This window comes from Callithrix jacchus, chromosome 3 (genome assembly GCF_049354715.1).
Source record: "Callithrix jacchus isolate 240 chromosome 3, calJac240_pri, whole genome shotgun sequence".
NCBI classification, from domain to species: Eukaryota; Metazoa; Chordata; class Mammalia; order Primates; family Cebidae; genus Callithrix; species Callithrix jacchus.
This window is the reverse complement of record NC_133504.1, coordinates 130706682-130727085: the sequence shown is the minus strand read 5'-3', so window position 1 is coordinate 130727085 and position 20404 is coordinate 130706682. Positions and strand designations below refer to the sequence as shown.

Sequence of the window (20404 nt, the reverse complement as noted above, 5' to 3'; positions counted from 1 at the left end):
TGTACCCAGAAAAATCTAAGGACCTTTCCAAAAGACTCCTAGACTTGATAAATAGCTTTAACAAAGTTTCAGAGTAGAAAAGAGCTCTACAGGGAGAACCACAAAATAATGGTTAAAGAAATCATGGATGGCACAAACAAATAGAAAACCATCTCACGTTCATTGACTGGAAGAATCAATATTTTTTTTTTTTTTGAGACAGAGTTTCACTCTTGTTACCCAGGCTGGAGAGCAATGGCATGATCCGGCTCACCGCAACCTCCGCCTCCTGGGTTCAGGCAATTCTCCTGCCTCAGTCTCCTGAGTAGCTGGGATTACAGGCATGCGCCACCATGCCCAGCTAATGTTTTGTAATTTTTGTAGAGACGGGGTTTGATCATGTTGACCACGATGGTCTCTCTCTCTTGATCTCGTGATCCACCCGCCTGGCCTCCCAAAGTGCTGGGGTTACAGGCTTGAGCCACTGTGCCCAGCTGATCAATATTCTTAAAATGATCACACTACTCAAAGCAAGCTCCAGATTCAATGCAATATCTATCAAATTACCAACGTTGTTTTTCACAGAATTAGAAAATACAATTCTGAAGTTCATACAGGATGAAAGAAAAAATAAAGTCCCAAGTAGGAAAAGCAATACTATGCAAAAGAAAGAAAGAGGGAAACATTACATTACCCAACTTCAATATATATTACAAGGCTATAGTAACCAAAACAACAGGGTATTGGTATCAAAAAAAGACACATAAATCAATGGAACACAATAGAGAACCCAAATATAAAGTTACCTACCTACACCAACTGATCATTGATGAACTTGACAAAAATATATAGTGGAAAGGACACACTCCTCAATAAATGGTGCTGGGAAAACTGTATAGCCACATTCAAAAGACTAAAACTGGACTTCTAGCTCTCGCCATTACAAAAGTTAACTCAACATGGATTAAAGACAACTATAAGTTCTAAATCTATAAAACTCCTGAAAGAAAACCTAGGAAAACTTCTGTGGTCATTGGCATAAGCAAAAAAATGTCTAGCTAAGACCTCACAAACAAATGTAAAACAAATTAAAAAATAGACAAAAAGAAACTTAATTAAACTAAACATCTGCACAGCAACTGAATTAAATCAATAGAGTAAACAGAAAACCTACAGAATGGGAGAAAACATTTTCAAATTATGCATCCATCAGAGAATTAATATCCAGAATCTACAAGGTACTGAAAAACTCAAGATAAAAAATAACCCCATCAAAAAGAGGGCAAAGGACATAAAGAGACATTTTTCAAAAGAAGATCTGGAAGCAGCCAATAAATATGAAAAAGTTATTGACATTGCTAATCAAAGAAATGCAAATTAAATACTAATGAGACACCGTCTTACACCAGTCAGAATAGCTATTATTAAAAAGTAAAAAACAACAGATGTTAAAGAGAAAAGGGAACACTTCTATCCTGTTGGTGGGAATGTAAAATTAGTACCTCTATGGAAAGAGTATGGAGATCTGAAAGAGATAAATATAGAACTACCACTGTATCTAGCAATTCTAGAGCTATATATCTATCCAAAGAGAAACAAATTATTGTATTTAAACAAAAAAGCCAGCTTCCCCTATATGTTTATAGCATCACAATTTACAATAACAAAGTCATGTAATCAATCTAAGTGTCCATCAACAGATGATTGGATAAATAAAATATAGTATTATATATACATATATATAATATATATGTATACCATGGAACACTACTCAGTCATAAAAATGAAAGAAATCATGCATTTTGTGGCAACATGGATGGAACTAAAGGCCATTATTCTAAGTGAAATAATTCAAACAGAAAGACAAATACCACATTTTGCTCACAAATGGGAACCAAACAATAGGTACACATGAATGTTAAAAATGGAATAATTGACCAGGGATACTTCAAAACTTAGGAAGTTGAGGGTGATGAGTGATGAAAAGTTACCTGCTGAGTACAGTGTACACTATCTCAGTGATGGGTACAGTAAAATTCCAGATTTCATCACTACACAATATATCCATGTAACAAAACTGTACCTGAAATATGGCATTTACCATGCAGATAAAATAAGTTGTTCATCATGCCCCATTTTTCCTGTCAGTAAATGTCTTCTAAGGACCAAATGTATATTACATACCAATCCATATAATTGTACACATATCCTTCTTTTTATGATGTGTATGATCCTATAGCAACAAATTACAGAATATCAACTAAATATAAGCAACTTGTATATCATTGATTAGACAACATTCAAAATGATCATATGTTAAAAATATATATTACACAGCTGCATGCTCAGTGATTTGATTTCTTTTTTCCTATGTGTTGGAATTTGTATTAGTCCATTCTCACACTGCTATAAAAAAACTACCTGAGACTGGGTAATTTATAAAAAAAAGAGGTTTAATTGACTCACAGTACCTAAGGCTTACCAGAAAGTTTGACTGAGAGACCTCAGGAAACTTATAATCATGGCAGAAAGTGAAGGGGAAGCAGGCACCATCTTGATATGGTGGAAAAGAGAGAAAGCGTGGGGGGGGGGAACTGCGACACACTTTTAAATCATGAGAACTCACTCACTATGAAGAGATCAGCATGGGGGAAACTGTCCCCAGGATCCAATCACCTTCCACCAGGTCCCTCCCCAACACATAAGGATTATAATTTGAGCTGAGATTTGGTTGGGGACATAGAGACAAACCATATCATTCTTCCCCTAGCCCCTTCCAAATCTCATGCCCTCAATTTCAAAACACAATCATGCTTTCCCAACTCTACTCCAAAGTCTTAACTCATTCCATGTTAACGCAAAAGTTTAAGTCCACGTCTCATCTGAGACATGGCACAACTTTTGCACCTATGAGCCTGTAAAATAAACAAGTTTGTTATTTCTAACATACAATGGGAATACAGGCATTGGGTAAATACTTCCATTCTAAAAGGGAAAAATTGGACAAAGCAAAGGGGCTACAGGCCCAGGCAAGTCCAAAACCCAGCAGGGCAGTCATTAAATATTAAAGCTCCAAAATAATCTTCTTTGACTCCATGTCTCACATCCAGGTCACGCTGATGCAAAAATTGGGCTCCCAAGGCGTTGAGCAGCTATGCCCCTGTGGCTCTGCAGGGCACATGCTAATGCAAAATTTGGGCTCCCAAGGCCTTGTGTAACTGCCCCTGTGGCTCTGTGGCTGCTTTCAAAGGCTGGCATTGAGTGCCTGCAGCTTTTCCATGTGCATGCTATAAGCTGTTGGTGAATCTACCATTCTGGGGTCTGGAGAATGATGGCCCTCTTCTCACAGGTACACTAGGCAGTGCCCTAGAGGGGACTCTGTGACATTTCCTCTCCACATGGCCCTAGAATATGTTCTCCATGAGTCCTCTACCACTGCAGAAGACTTCTGCCTGGACATCCAGGCATTTCTGTACATCCTCTGAAATATAGGTGGAAGTTCTCAACCCTCAACTCTTGCCTTCTTTACAAATGCAGACCCAACACCACATGGAAGTCATAAAGGCTTGGGCTTTGCTCCGTCTGAAGCAATGAGCATAGCTGTATCTTTGTCCCTTTTGGACATGGCTGGCTAGAGCTGGTGTGACTGGGATGCAGGGCACCATATCCTGAGGTTGCATAGAACATAGGGTCCTGGGCCTGGGCCAAGAAACCATTTTTCCTCCTAGGCTTTGGGGCCTGTGATGAGAGGGGCTGCTGCAAAGGTCTCTAACATGCCCTGGAGACATGTTTCCCATTGTCTTAGCAATTAATCTTTGGCTTTTCCTTAATTATGAAAATTTCTACAGCAGGCTTGAATTTTTGCCCAGAAAATGGGTTTTTCCTTTCTACCACATGGTCAGGCTAAAAATTATCCAATCCTTTATTCTCTGCTTCCCTTTTAAATATAAGTTCCAATTTCAGATCATCTATTTGGGAACACATATGACTTTCTGCTGTTAGAAGCAGCCAAGTTATTTCTTAAATGCTTTGCTGGTTTGAAATATCTTCCATTAGATACCCTAAATCATTGGTCCCCAACAATCGTAACATCAGGGACCATACCGTTTTCATGGAAGAAAATGTTTCCATGAACCAGGGCTCGTGGGGAGGTTGTGGGGTAGTAACTCTTCCACATCAGACCATGAGTCTCTAGATTCTCATAAGGATTATGCAACCTATATCCCTCTCATGTGCAGTTCACAGTAGGGTTCACAATCCTATGATAATCTAATCTGACATGAGGTGGCACTCAGGCAGTATTCCGAGCAATGAGGAGTGGCTGTAAATATGGATGAATCTTCATTCACTCACCTCTGATCACCTGCTGTGTGGTTTACTTCCTAAAAGGCCACTCCATGGCCTAAGAAGTTGGAGACCCCTGTCCTAAATCATCTCTCTCCAGTTCAAAGTTCCACAGAACCCGAGTAGGAGCACAATGCCACCAGTGTGTTTACTAAAGTATAGCAAGAGTGACCTTTATGCCAGTTCCCAATAAGTTCCTCATCTCCATCTGAGACCACCTCAGCCTGGACTTCATTGCCCAAATCACTATCAGCATTTTGGTCAACACCATTCAACAAGTTTTTAGGAAGTTCCAAACTTCTCCACATTTTCCTGTCTTCTTCTGAGCTCTCCAAATTGTTCCAAATTATGCTCTTTATCAGGTTTCAAAATTACATCCATATTTTCAGGTATCTTTATAGTGGTACCCCACTCTCCCTGGCACCAATTTTCTGTATTAATCCATTCATGCACTACTATTAAGAGCTACCAGAGACTAGGTAATTTATGGGAAAAAAAGTGAATTAATTGACTCACCGTTCCACGGGTTTAACAGGAAGCATGACTGGGAGGACTTAGGAAATTTACATTCATGGCAAAAGGTGAAGGGAAAGCAGGAAGAGTCTTCACACTGTGGCGAGAGAGAGAGAGAGAGTGAGGAGGAAGTGCCGCACACTTTTAAACCATCAGATCTCATGAGCACTCACTCACTATCACAAGAATAGCATGGAGGAGACTGACCCCCTATCCAGTCACCTCCCACCAGGTCTCTCCTCTGATATGTGAGAATAACAATCCAACATGGCCCTTCTGCCATGTGAGACACAGAGCAAACAATATCAGAATTATTATATAACAGGCTCAATATTTGAGTCTATTTTTCTTCTCTTAGAAATATTAAGAGAATGTTATTCTAACTTAGAATATTTTGAAATAGAAATATTCTATATAAACATTATAATATTTAGTATCTCCCCAATAAAAGTAAAGATGATAGCAAAAAATACATCACCTTCTATATTCTAATTGGTATACAGAAATTGTTGCAATAACTTATGTCATTACCTAATCATTTCTATTAGCTAATGAGTTCTTGTTGGGAAATCATTTGACTATTATGCTTTTTATTATTGATAAGTGATTGCACAGAATGTACTAGACAGTCAGATAATATGTTCTCAGAAGTACTAAACTTTGGTTTTAAAAATGATCATGAATACACTGCATATAAGATCACACATATTTTTATTATGCACCATAATCTTAAACAAAACTCAAACTAGGCTTACCATGGTGGTTAATTTTAATGTGTAACATTTCTGGGGTACTATATATGTGTCAAGTACCATGTCATAAACTTCACATATGTAAGAAATATTTCATATATTTATTATTTAATTAACCATCAACACAAAGCTTAGAAATAGATAAGCCATTTGTGAAGATAAGGGAAGATAATACTGTGCCCGAAGTCATAAGCTAATAAAGACAGTAAATTGAATTAGAACCCAATTTAGCCTGCTTACCAAACCAAAGCTTCTATTTTATGTATTAGCATTTTTCCCAAATAAGAGTCAAATATTTTCCTCATATATATAAAATCTTGGGGATCTATACAATAAGAAATTGCCCATGTATTAACATACAACTAAAATGAATATTTGAGAGGGTTAAAGTTAAATAGCTGTCTTGGATTTTTATAGTGTTTTCATGGAACAATTTAACTGTTAGACCTATAATCCCAATATGCCATAAAATGGATTAAAAATTTCTAAATAAGGCAAAATAAGATTGGAAGCATGTCCATTAAAAGAAATGTAGGGGGAGCAGCTATTCAAAAGTTATGTAAGGAATATATAAAGTTCTTAAATTTTACTCATTGTTAAATGTCCTAAACTTGGTAAAATTACTTGATAACTTATAGACTTTTTATGATAAAGATATACATGATTTCTGTGTGAAACATACAACCCCAAAGGCTTATGGCTCTTTTAATTGGTTTTGATTCTAACTCAGCAATTTTCTCCTTTTAAAATATGCGAGTTTCTCAGATACTTTTTGAACCAGTTATAAATTTCTACTGGTTTCCTTATCTATTAATAAATTGAATAAAATTTTTGCCATGTCTATATTTCTGGGAGAATTATAATTTTACTCTTTTGAAAATTATATTTATACAAACTCCAAGATTATCACGGACTATGGTCTTCTACCTGAGTCTGTTATGTTAGGTAGTTTTCTCCTACCACTAGGTTATCAAGATGTTTGTATAAACTGTTAACACTTGGTCTGGGTTTATTTTGAGTGGGGAGACTTAATCTCAAGTATTTTAAAGCATCTATATATGAGGCATTGAGAAAAGAGTAACAAGCCATATTTCATATCCAGAGGGAACTTAAAGTCTTAAAACAGGAAAAGATATTTAAGGTATAACTTATTTTTCGATGACTCAACTTGTTGATAGTACAAATTAAAATATACTAATTTGGAACTATAAAGATATAACACTATGGGGCCAGGTGCGATGGCTCATGCCTGTAATCCCAGCACTTTGGGAGGCCGAGGTGGGTGGATCACGAGGTCAAGAGATCAAGACCATTCTGGTCAACATGGTGAAACCCCGTCTGTACTAAAAATACAAGAAATTAGCTGGGCATGGTGGCACATGACTGTAATCCTAGCTACTCAGGAGGCTGAGGCAGGAGAATTGCCTGCCTGAACCCAGGAGGTGGAGGTTGCAGTGAGCCAAGATCATGTCATTGCACTCCAGCCTTGGTGACAAGAGCGAAACTCTGTCTCAAAAAAAAAAAAAAAAAAAAAAAAGATATGCCACGATGATATTCTTTTCTGGGAAAAAGCATTGATTGACTGTCCTACCAGATGCACCACTATGTTTTCAATAATGCCTCCCTTCCCTCCAGCTTTCTCCCAGTTCATAATTGGGCATGGTCCAGGATATTAGTATAGGGCCATTACTGCAGTATATGGAAATCACGTAACAAAAGACTTTCCAGCAGGCGTACAAATTTTCTTTAGAATGAGGCCAGAGTCTAAGACTTCCTACCGATTTCTTCTTTTCTCCTTCCACCTTGCTCTCATATATATCATGCCTGAAATGTGGTCAGAAGCTCACATTGCTTACTCATCTTTATCACAAACACTCCACCCAATAAGTTGTTTGCACATATAATCCTTTCTTGACTCTACTTTTTGAAGTACTCAAATTGACAGGAAACTGAGCTTAAATTTTTCTGACTTTGAAGGCTTTGTTTCTTCAAGGAGAACTATAAACCACTGCTCAAGGAAATAGTAGAGGATGTAAACAGAAGGAGAAATATTCCATGTTCATTGTTAGGAAGAATCAATATCGTGAAAATGGCCATACTGCCCTAAGTAATTTATAGATTCAATGCTGTCCCCCTCAAGCCACCATTGACCTTCTTCACAGAACTGGAAAAAAAAAAACACTTTAAACTTCATATGAAACCAAAAGAGAGACTGCACAGTCAAGACAATCCTAAGCAAAAGGAGCAAAGCTGAAGGCATCATGCTATCTGACTTTAAACTATACTAAAAGGCTACTGTAATCAAAACAGCATGGTACTGGTACCAAAACAGAGATATAGACCAATGGAACAGAACAGAGGCTTTGGAAGTAATGCCACACATCTACAACCATCTGATCTTTGAAAAACCTGACAAAAACAAACAATAGGGAAAGGATTTCCTGTTCAACAAATGGTGTTGGGAAAACTGGCTACCCATGTGCGGAAAGCTAAACCTGCATCCCTTCCTTAAACTTTACACAAAAATAAACTCCAGGTGAATTAAAGATTTAAACATAAAACCTAACACCATAAAAACCCTAGAAGAAAACCTAGGCAATACTATTCAAGACATAGGCATAGGCAAGTACTTCATGACTAAAACACCAGAAGCAATGGCAACAAAAGCCAAAATAGATAAATGGGATCTAACTAAACTTAAGAGCTTCTACACAGCAAAAGAAACAATTGTTAGAGTGAACTGGCAACCAACAGAATGGGAAAAAAATTTTGCAATCTAGCCATATGACAAAGTGTTAATATCCAGAATCTACAAAAAAAAAAAGCATTCAAATGTGGGCAAAAGATACAAACAGACATTTTTCAAAAGAAGACATTTATGAGGCCAAAGAATATGAAAAAAAGCTCATTATCACTGGTAATTAGAGAAATGCAAATCAAAATCACATTGAGATACCATCTTACCCCAGCAAGAATGGCGATCATTAAAAAAGCAAGAGACAACAGATGCTGGGGAGGAAGTGGAGACATAGGAACACTTTTACACTGTTGTTGGGAGTGTAAATTAGTTCAGCCATTGTAGAAGACATTGTGGCAATTCCTCGAGGACCTAGAAATAGAAACTCCATTTGACCCAGCAATCCTGTTACTGGGTGTACACCCAAAGGATTATATATCATTCTATTATAAAGACTCATGCACACATATGTTCGCTGCAGCACTGTTTTCAATAGTGAAGACTTGGGGCAAACCCAAATGCCCATCCATGACAGACTGGACAAAGAAATTGTGGCACATATACACCATGGAATACTATGCAGCCATAAAAAATGATGAGTTTTGGAGGACTCAAGATGGTGCTGTGAGAACAACCCAGGATTGAAGTTCTCGCTGGATGTATGGAGAGGGTGAGTTGGGGATGCATTTCCAGATGGATTTTAGTTGCCCACAGAATGGGGAAATTCCCAGGTATAAAAGAGACGCGGGACGCCAGGCAGAGGTCTTGGCTGGTGTAGCTGGCAGCCGGTGCAGCACTGGCCCACACCGGAGCACAGAGGCACTCCACAGCGCTCCATACAAAAGCGCACTGTTACGGGTGCCCTGTTGAACCAGCAAACTGAGACCAGAGAGGGCTGAACTCGAGACTGAACGGGACTTGGACTGTGAGCCAGCCCAGGAAACCCCAGGAACACAGTGTTTGGGGTAGGGCAGTGTGACAAACAAAACGGCGATTCCAAACGCTCCCGGTGAGGAGGTTTTCTTAAAGCACAGCTCCGTGGGGGAGGGGCGTCTGCCATTACCGAGGCAATCAGCCCCTACTGAGGTACACACCCATTGCTGACACAGCCTGCCGTTGTCGGGGCAACCCGGTACAACAGAGAGACTCCGCCACAGGGTGTAGCCTGTGGCAACAGGGTGGAGACCGCAGCAGAAGGGCAGAGCCTGCAGCAACAGGGTGAACCTTACACCAGCAGGGCGGAGCCTCGGCAGGCAAATAGTGACTAGACTGCCTCCTAGCTGGGCAGGACAGCGAGGGTGACACTCACAAGGAAAGCCCGAACCCCCCCACCAGACAGAGCATCTGAGAAAAAAGGGGGTTTTTTATGAGTTATGTTGCAGCAGAATTAAACATAGCAGCCTAACAGCCCTGAATGAAGAACAGAGCTCATAGCTCAGCACTTGAGCTCCTACAAAGTACAGACTGTCTCCTCAATCAGCTCCCTGACCCTCTATATCCAAAAGACTGACATTTGGCAGGCATCATTCTGGGACAAAGATAGCATAAAAAGAAACTGGTAGCATCCCTCGCTCTTCTGCAGCTGCTATAGGTGCACCCCAGACAAGCAGGGCCTGGAGGGGACCTCAGCAATCGTACAGTGAAGGGGCTAGACTGGTAGAAGGAAAACCGAGTAGCAGAAATACTTCATCATCAACAATCTGGGTGCCCACTCAGAGAACCAATTGAAAAGTCAGCAACTACAGAGACGACAGGTGGATAAATCCACAAAGATGAGAAGAAACCAGCGCAAAAAGGAGGAAAACACCCGAAACCAGAACAGCTCGCCACCTAGAAAGGACCAAAACTCCTCACCAGCAAGAGAACAAAGCTGGATGGAGAATGCCTGTGATGAAATGATGGAATTAGACTTCAGAAGGTGAATAATGAGAAACTTTTCTGAGCTAAAAGAACATGCTTTAAATCAATGTGAAGAAACTAAGAACCTTGAAAAATGATTTGAGGAAATGATAACAAGAATGGATACCTTAGAGAGGAATATGAATGAATTAAAGGAGATGAAAAACACAATACGAGAACTTCATGAAGCATGCACAAGTTTCAATAGCCGAATTGACCAAGCAGAAGAAAGAATATCAGAAGTCGAAGATCAACTGAATGAAATAAAACAAGAAACCAAGATCAGAGAAAAAAGCACAAAAAGGAATGAACAAAGTCTCCAAGAAATGTGGGACTATGTGAAGACCTAACCTACGTTTGATAGGCGTACCAGGATGTGATGAAGAGAATGAATCCAAGCTGGAAAATATTCTTCAGGACATTATCCAGGAAAATTTCCCCCACCTAAAAAGACAGGCCAACACTCAATTGCAGGAAATACAGAGAACACCACAAAGATATTCCGCAAGAAGAGCAACCCCAAGGCACATAATCGTCAGATTCAACAAGGTTGAAACAAAGGAGAAAATACTAAGGGCAGCCAGGGAGAAAGGTCGGGTCACCCACAAAGGGAAGCCCATCAGACTCACAGCAGATCTCTCGTCAGAAACACTACAAGCCAGAAGAGAATGGGGGCCAATATTCAACATCCTTAAAGAAAAGAACTTTCAACCCAGAATTTCATATCCAGCCAAACTGAGCTTCAGAAGTGAAGGAAAAATAAAATCCTTTGTGAACAAGCAAGTACTCAGAGATTTTGTCACCACCAGGCCTGCTTTACAAGAGCTCCTGAAAGACGCACTACAAAAAGAAAGGAACAACCAGTACCAGCCATTCCAAAATCACACTAAATGCTAAAGAGCATCAACATAATGAAGAATCCACAACAACTAACAGGCAAAACAGCCAGCTAGCATCAAAATGGCAGTATCAAATTCACACATAACAATATTAACCCTAAATGTAAATGGACTAAATGCACCAATCAAAAGACATAGACTGGCAAATTGGATAAAAAGCCAAAACCCATCAGTGTGCTGTATCCAGGAAACCCATCTCACATGCAAGGATACACAAAGGCTCAAAATAAAGGGATGGAGGAAGATTTACCAAGCAAATGGAGAGCAAAAAAAGCAGGAGTTGCAATTCTCATCTCTGATAAAATAGACTTTAAAGCAACAAAGATCAAAAGAGACAAAGAAGGCCATTACATAATGGTAAAAGGATCGATACAACAAGAAGAGCTAACGATCCTAAACATATATGGACCCAATACAGGAGCACCCAGATACATAAGGCAAGTTCTTAACGACTTACAAAGAGACTTAGACTCCCGCACAATAATAGTGGGAGACTTTAACACTCCACTGTCAATATTAGACAGATCAACCAGACTGAAAATCAACAAGGATATCCAGGGCTTGAACTCAGGCCTGGAGCAAGCAAACCTGATAGACATTTACAGAACTCTCCACCCCAAATCCACAGAATACACATTCTTCTCAGCACCACATCACACCTACTCTAAAATTGACCACATAATTGGAAGTAAAGCACTGCTCAGCAAATGCAAAACAACTGAAATCATAGCAAACAGCCTCTCAGACCATAGTGCAATCAGGTTAGAACTCAGAATTCAGAAACCAACCCAGAACCGCACTGCTTCATGGAAACTGAAGAACTGGCTCTTGAATGTTGACTGGGTAAACAACGAAATGAAGGCAGAAATATAGAAGTTCTTCAAAACCAATGAGAACAAAGACACAACATGCCAGAATCTCTGGGACACATTTAAAGCAGTCTCTAAAGGAAAGTATATAGCAATAAGTGCCCATATGAGAAAATGCAGAGATCCAAAATTAACAACCTATCGTCAAAATTGAAAGAGCTAGAGGAGCAAGATCAAAAAAACTCAAAACCCAGCAGAAGACAAGAAATAACTAAGATCAGAGCTGAACTGAAGGAGATTGAGACACGAAAAATCCTCCAAAAAATCAATAAATCCAAGAGCTGTTTTTTTTAAAAGATCAACAAAATAGACAGACCACTAGCCAGATTGATTAAAAAGAAAAGAGAGAACAACCAAATAGATGCAATAAAAAAATGATAAAGGGGAAATCACCACAGATTCCACAGAAATTCAAACCATCATCAGAGAATATTATAAACAACTCTATGCACATAAACTAGGAAACCTGGAAGAAATGGATAAATTCCTGGACTCCTGTGTCCTCCCAAGCCTAAACCAGGAGGAAGCTGAAACTATGAATAGACCAATAACAAGGGCAGAATTGAGGCAGCAATTAACAGCCTACCACACAAAAAAAGCCCAGGTCCAGACGGGTTCACAGCCAAATTCTACCAGACACACAAAGAGGAGCTGGTAACATTTCTTCTGAAACTATTCCAAATAATCCAAAAAGAAGGAATCCTTCTCAAATCATTCTATGAGACCAACATCATCCTGATACCAAAACCCGGCAGAGACCCAACAAGAAAAGAAAACTTCAGGCCAATATCCATGATGAACATAGATGCAAAAATCTTCAATAAAATATTGGCAAGCCGATTACAACAGGAAATCAAAAAACTTATTCATCATGATTAAGTAGGATTCATCCTGGGGATGCAAGGCTGGTTCAACATACGCAAGTCTATAAACGTAATTCACCACATAAACAGAACCAAAAACAAAAACCACGTGATTATCTCAATTGATGTAGAGAAGGCATTTGACAAAATTCGACAGCCCTTTATGCTAAAAACCCTCAATAAACTCGGTATCGATGGAACATATCTCAAAGTAATAAAAGCTATTTATGACAAACCAACAGCCAATATCATACTTAATGGGCAAAAACCGGAAGCATTCCCTTTGAAATCCGGCACTAGACAAGGATGCCCTCTTTCACCACTCCTATTCAATATAGTACTTGAAGTTCTAGCCACAGCAATCAGGCAAGAAAAAGAAATAAAGGTATTCAAATAGGAAAGGTGGAAGCCAAATTGTTTCTATTTGCAGACGACATAATAGTATACCTAGAAGACCCCATCGCCTCAGCCCAAAAACTCCTGAAACTGATAAGCAACTTTAGCAAAGTCTCAGGATATAAAATCAATGTGCAAAAATCACAACCCTTCCTCTACACCAATAACAGACTTAAAGAGAGCCAAATCAAGAACGAACTGCCATTCACAATTGCTACAAAAAGAATAAAATATCTTGGAATACAACTCACAAGGAACGTAAAGGACCTCTTCAGGGAAAACTACAATCCACTGCTCAACGAAATCAGAGAGGACACAAACAGATGGAGAAACATTCCATGTTCATGGTTAGGAAGAATTAATATCATGAAAATGACTATACTGCCCAAAGTAATTTACAGAATCAATGCTATCCCCATCAAGCTACCATTGAGTTTCTTCACAGAACTGGAAATAACCACCATGAACTTCATATGGAACCAAAAGTGAGCCCGCATAGCCAAGTCAATTCTAAGCAAAAAGAACACAGCGGGGGGCATCACACTACCGGATTTCAAACTATACTACAAGGCTACAGTAATCAAAACAGTATAGTACTGGTACCAAAACAGAGATATAGACCAATGGAACAGAACAGAGGTATCAGAGGCAACACAACATAGCTACAACCATACAATCTTTGATAAACCTGACAAAAACAAGCAATGGGGAAAGGATTCCCTGTTCAACAAATGGTGCTGGGAAAACTGGCTAGCCATGTGCAGAAAGCAGAAACTGGACCCCTTCCTGACACCTTACACTAAAATTAACTCCAGACTTAAACATAAGACCTGGCACCATAAAAACCCTAGAAGGAAATCTAGGCAAAACTATTCAGGACATAGGAGTAGGCAAGGACTTCATGAACAAAACACCAAAAGCATTGGCAACAAAAGCCAAAATAGACAAATGCGACCTAATGAAACTCCACAGCTTCTGCACGGCAAAGGAAACAGTCACTAGAGCGGATCAGCAACCAACCAAATGGGAAAAAATTTTTGCAGTTTACTCATCTGACAAAGGGCTGATATCCAGAATTTACAAAGAACTCAAACAGATTTACAGGAAAAAAACAAACAAGCCCATTCAAAATTGGGCAAAGGATATGAACAGACACTTTATGAAAGAAGACATATATGAGGCCAACAATCATATGAAAAAATGCTCATTGTCACTGGTCATCAGAGAGATGCAAATCAAAACCACATTGAGATACCATCTCACGCCAGTTAGAATGGCGATCTTTAAAAAATCTGGAGACAACAGATGCTGGAGAGGATGTGGAGAAAAAGAAACACTTTTACACTGTTGGTGGGAGTGTAAATTAGTCCAACCATTGTGGAAGACAGTGTGGCGATTCCTCAAGGCCTTAGAAATAGAAATTCCATTTGACCCAGCAATCCCATTACTGGGTATATATCCAAAGGACTATAAATCGTTCTACTATAAGGACACATGCACACGAATGTTCATTGCAGCACTGTTTACAATAGCAAAGACCTGGAATCAACCCAAATGCCCATCGATGATAGACTGGATTGGGAAAATGTGGCACATATACACCATGAAATATTATGCAGCAATCAGAAATGATGAGTTCGTGTCATTTGTAGGGACATGAATGAATCTGGAGAACATCATTCTCAGCAAACTGACACAAGAACAGATAATGAAACACCGCATATTCTCACTCATAGGCAGGTGATGAAAAATGAGAACACATGGACACAGAGAGGGGAGTACTAAACACTGGGGTCTCCTGGGGGAAAAGGGGAGGCCAGTGGGAGGGGGAGGTTGGGAGGGATAGCCTGGGGAGAAATGCCAAATGTGGGTGAAGGGGAGAAAGCAAACAAAACACACTGCCATGTGTGTGCCTATGCAACTGTATTGCATGCTCTGCACATGTACCCCAAAACCTAAAATGCAATAAAAAATAAATAAATAAATAAATAAAATAAAATAAAATAATGAGTTTTTGTCCTTTGTAGGGACATAGATGAATCTGGATACAATGATTCCTAGCAAACAGACACAAGAACAGAAAACCAAACACTGCATGTTCTCACTCACATGCAAGTGTTGAACAGTGAGAACACATGGACACAGAGGGGGAGCATCACACACTGGCATATGTTGGGGGGTGCTAGGGAAGGGACAGCAGGGTGTGAGGAGGTTGGGGAGTAATAACATGAGGAAAAATGCCAGATATATGTGACAGGGGTATGGAGGCAGCACATGTAACCCAGAACCTAAAGTACAATTTTTTAAAAAGGCTTTCTTTCTTTTCCTATATAGTTATACATTTCTATCCCATTAAGTATTTCTAAAGAAAAGAAGCTGCTATTAAACACAGTAAAATAATAACTTCACATTAGCTTAATATGATCAATGTCAATATGATTCTGACTTAATGAATAATTGCTAAGCAGGACATTGGTCAACCCTTACATAGAGAACACCTCAAAGATTTTGTTCTGATGTGGACTGCTGAGTCTAGTACTACGTTATTTCACCATAAAATTTGCTACTATGGTCTCAGTGTTTGACTCACTCCAAATTTTATTTCAAAGCTGAGTCCTCATTACAGTGGTATTAAGAAATGTAGGAATTGCTTAGGGTATGGGGTCTCTGCCTTCATGAATGAGATCAGTTACCTTATACAAGAGATCTCCAGGAACAGATTGCCCCTTCTGCCATTGGACAGATCCAGTAGGAGGTGCCATATCTGAAACAGAGTAAGCCATCACCAGCATCAAATCTGCTGGCACCTTAACCTTGCATTTCCCAGTCTCCAGAATTAAAAGCAATAAATTTTTATTTTTTAAAAAATTACCCAAGCTAAGATCATTTTTTTCCAGAGACAGGGTCTAACCATGCTGCCCAGGCTGGCCTCAAACTCCTGGGCTCAAATGATCCTCCCTCCTTAGTCTCACAACTAACTGGGACTACAGGCACATGCCACCACACCTGGATTAAGGTATTTGGTTGTAACAGTGGGAATGGACTAAGACATTGACCATCTTAATGTATCTACTTTGGGTTCTGAATATTTAGCCAGCTTCTTACCCTCCTTTCACATACTCTACATTCAAGAACCATTTAATAGCTTGAACAAAGTAAAATGAATAGAGTCAATGTTATCCCCATCAAGCTACCATTGACCTTCTTCACAGAACTGAAAAAAAAAAAACTGAACTTCATATGGAACCAAAAAAGAGCCTGCATAGTCAAGACAATCCTAATTCAAAAGAACAAAGCTGAAGCCTTCACACTACCTGACTTCAAATGATATTAGAAGGCTACAGTAATCAAAGCAGCATGGTATCAAAACAGAGATATAGACCAGTGGAACAGAACAGAGGCCTAGGGAGCAAAGCCACACATCTACAACCATCTGATCTTTGACAAACCTGAAAACAACAAGCAATGGGGAAAGGATTCCCTATTTAATAAATAGTGTTGGGAAAACTGGCTAGCCATGTGCAGAAATGTAAAACTGGACCCCTTCCTGACACCTTACACTAAAATTAACTCCAGATAAGTTAAAGATTTAAACATAAGACCTAATGCCATAAAAACCCTAGAAGAAAATCTAGGCAAAACCATTCAGGATATAGGCATAGGCAAGTACTTCATGACTAAAACACCAAAAGCAATGGCAACAATAGCCAAAATAGACAAATGGGATCAATCTAAACCTAAGAGTTTCTGCACATCAAAAGAAACAATCATTAGAGTGAACTGGCAAACAACGAAATGGAAAATAATTTTTACAATTTACACATCTGAAAAATGGCTAATATTCAGAATCTACAGAGAACTAAAATAAATTTACAGGCAAAAAACAAACAACCCTATTAAAAAGTGGCTAAGGATATGAACAGACACTTTTCAAAAGAAGACATTTATGCAGCCAGCAAGCATGAAAAAGTGCTCATTATCACTGGAATCATCAGAGAAATGCAAATCAAAACCACATTGAGATACCATCTTTCGCCAGTTAGAATAGTGATCATTAAAATATCTGGAGACAACAGATTTTGGAGAGGATGTGGAGAAATAAGAACACTTTTACCCTGCTGGTGGAAGACTAAATTAGTTGAACCATTGTGGAAGACAGTGTGGTGATTCCTCAAGTACCTAGAAATAAAAATTCCTTTTGACCCAGCAATCCCATTACTGGGTATATACCCAGAGGATTATAAATCATTCTATTATAAAGACACAGGCACACGTATGTTCATCATGGCACTGTTTACAATAGCAAGGCTTGGAACCAACCCAAATGCCCATCAATGATAGACTGAGTAAAGAAAATGTAGCACATATACAGCATGGAAGACTATGTAGCCATAGAAAATGATGAGTTCATGTCCTTTGCAGGGACATGGATGAAGCTGGAGACCGTCATTCTCAGCAAACTGACCCAAGAGCAGAAAACCAAACACCACTTGTTCTCACTCATAATTGGGTATTGAACAATGAGAACACATGGACACAAGGAGGGGAGCATCACACACTGGGACCTGTTGGGGGTTGAGGGTGCTAGAGGAGGGATAACATTAGGAGAAATACCTAATGTAGGTGATGGGGGGATGTATGCAGCAAATCACCATGGCATGTGTATACCTTTTTTAACAATCCTGCATGATCTGCACATGTACCCGAGAACTTAAAATATAATTTTTAAAAATGAAAAAAAAGAAAGTAGAGAACAACACCACCTTTCTTTCTATTAATTGTAGAAAGATAAAAGGCCAGATTGACAAGGAATTGCAGAGACCAAGTCAAGGCACAGAGAGGAGAAGCAGTGCAGAAAACTTCAGTATTTCTGGCACCATCAATCACTAAAAATATGTGATCAGAGCAAGGTCATCTGTAACTAGCAATGCGATAATCATAATAGATTGTTTAGGTAAGGGAACCAGTGTATCACCTGATACAGCAATTATCACTGATTTTCAGGTTTCAAGGGAAAAATATCAGAAAACCAGAGTACAAATTTATTTTGCAATCAGTTTTTCTTCCTGAGTGTAATTGTATTCTCCTAATTTAACCTGTTGAAATTCCTTTCTGCTATTATAAAATTTAAGATAGTTTGTTAAATGTAAAATCTACATTCTGGATAACTATGGGAAATTTCTCTAAATAGGGTTTTTCCTTTACAGTAAAATCTGTATTACTATTATTATTATTTAGATCAACAAGATGAGTGGTATGAAGTGAGTAGACTGGAAACAAGAAATACATAGCGACTTCTAGACTACTGGTATAATTATAGCAAGGAACCCTACAGAAACTGTATTATACCATTTTAAAAGATGAAATGGAGCCAGCATACTGAAACTACTTTCAAGCTGGCAGTCTAGAAATCACCCTTAGTTATCTGTCAAGCACCCATACATAATTCTGTGGAAACATGTAACAGTAGATTGGATTTAATGAGTACTTAAGATTAGATGTTAAAGTGTAGAGCTAAGCTTTACTCTCTGAGACATCTGTTTGCATACAAGAATTTCAGCAGGGGCTTAGTTATTACCTGGTTGAAATGAGGTAGGAATTCTGCATTCTGGTCTCTGAAGTTCAAGAAATGTCAAACAGATTGGTGACACTCAAGGTCCTGACAGCTGGGAAGAATAACCAGAGATTCCGAGAAGTGAAAAAATACAAAACCAGAGATAATTGACTGGACATGCAAATGCCAATAGTGAAACACTTCAGAGAAATAGCATTAGATAATTTTGCTTTAAAATACTGACCTGGATATAAAGTGAAGTTGTATCAGCAGGAGTCAGGGCATTAGAGTCAGCAGAAAAAGTGGCCCAGTAAGGCCTTTAGAGGCCAAGACATCCCAGGATTCAGCACAGTTTTCAGTAGCATCACTGCTTCCACAGTGAAACCCTGTGACTGCCTAAAGCCTCATGCCCTCAATGACTTGCCTATGTGTGTTCTGTCTTCCAGGCAGATAACAGCAAAAACACAATAGAAAAGACTGAGTCATTAACAAGTGTAAAATCCCTGAAATTATTCATAAAGTTGCAGGAAATAAACATATTTAGAAAGTGAGAAATCATGAAAGAAAATTTAAAGTATAAACATGAAAGATAATTCTGTAAAACAAACTTTTTCAAAATCATAAATTCTTTTTGTACCCTTCATCTGTCATATGTTTGGTTTCAGGATTAATATTACCTTGCTGAAAAAAAAAATGTGAATCTTTGTTTTACTCATTCACTCACTTTTTATTGTAATATGCTAGTGTCTCATTTTATTCATTTGCAATTTCTTTCATTTGTTCATTACTAAACAATAACAAAAAATGCCATTACAAATTGAAAAAAGATTATTGAAATCATAATTTTTATAACACCTAGTATATGCTTTGCAAACATAGGCATGCAGATAACTAAATTTTACATTTCTTATTAAGTAGATCAAACATTAGATTTTTATATTGGGAGCTCTATAATTTGGAATATTGATAATTCTGATGTTCTATGTTTAGTGTCTCAATCGTTCAACCTCTAAAATCATAGAGATATTTCCCATTTCCATTTTCATCCTCATAGGTATGTTTTTAGAACTAATGAGATAACATTTATAATCTGAGGGAGTAGATGACTTTCTTTCTCAAGACATTAGTGTGCAATTTAGTGCTTATAAAGAAGCAATTTACTGAATGGCACCCTAGTGGTATAAGAAATATTTCAAGGACTATTACATTTTGAGAAAGTGAAAAATTGGTGGATTCTGCCTAGCAGAGCTTGACAATATGTGTAAGTTAAAAAGTTTTCAATGATTAAAAAAAAAAAAAAAACTAATCAGGGCAGCACTCACTAGCTCATTCCTGTAATCCCAGCACTTTGGGGGGCCGAGGGAGGTAGACCATCTGAGGTCAGGAGTTCGAGACCAGCCTGGTCAACATGATAAAACCTTGTCTCTACAAAAATACAAAAATAGCCAGGAATGGTGGTGTGCTCCTGTAGTCTCAGCTACTCAAGAGGATGAAGCAGGAGAATGTCTTAAACCCAGGAGGCAGAGGTTGCAGTGAGCCGAAATCATGCCACTGCACTCCAGCCTGAGTGACAAAGTGTGATTCTGTGCCAAAAAAGAA

General features: G+C 38.7%; 1 long non-coding RNA gene across 10 annotated transcripts in view; it reads right to left on the bottom strand.

Moving 5' to 3' along the window:
- The window catches only part of LOC128931612 (uncharacterized), a 522921-nt gene that overhangs the window by 147369 nt on the left and 355148 nt on the right, over positions 1–20404 (bottom strand). For 7 of the 10 annotated variants that reach the window (XR_013533456.1, XR_013533461.1, XR_013533465.1 and 4 more), the window contains exon 3: positions 4840–4933. This is a non-coding gene — a long non-coding RNA (uncharacterized LOC128931612). Of the gene's footprint in view, positions 1–4839; positions 4934–18829; positions 18918–20404 lie in introns of all 10 variants that reach the window. The other 3 variants (XR_013533457.1, XR_013533463.1, XR_013533458.1) reach the window with 1 other exon arrangement.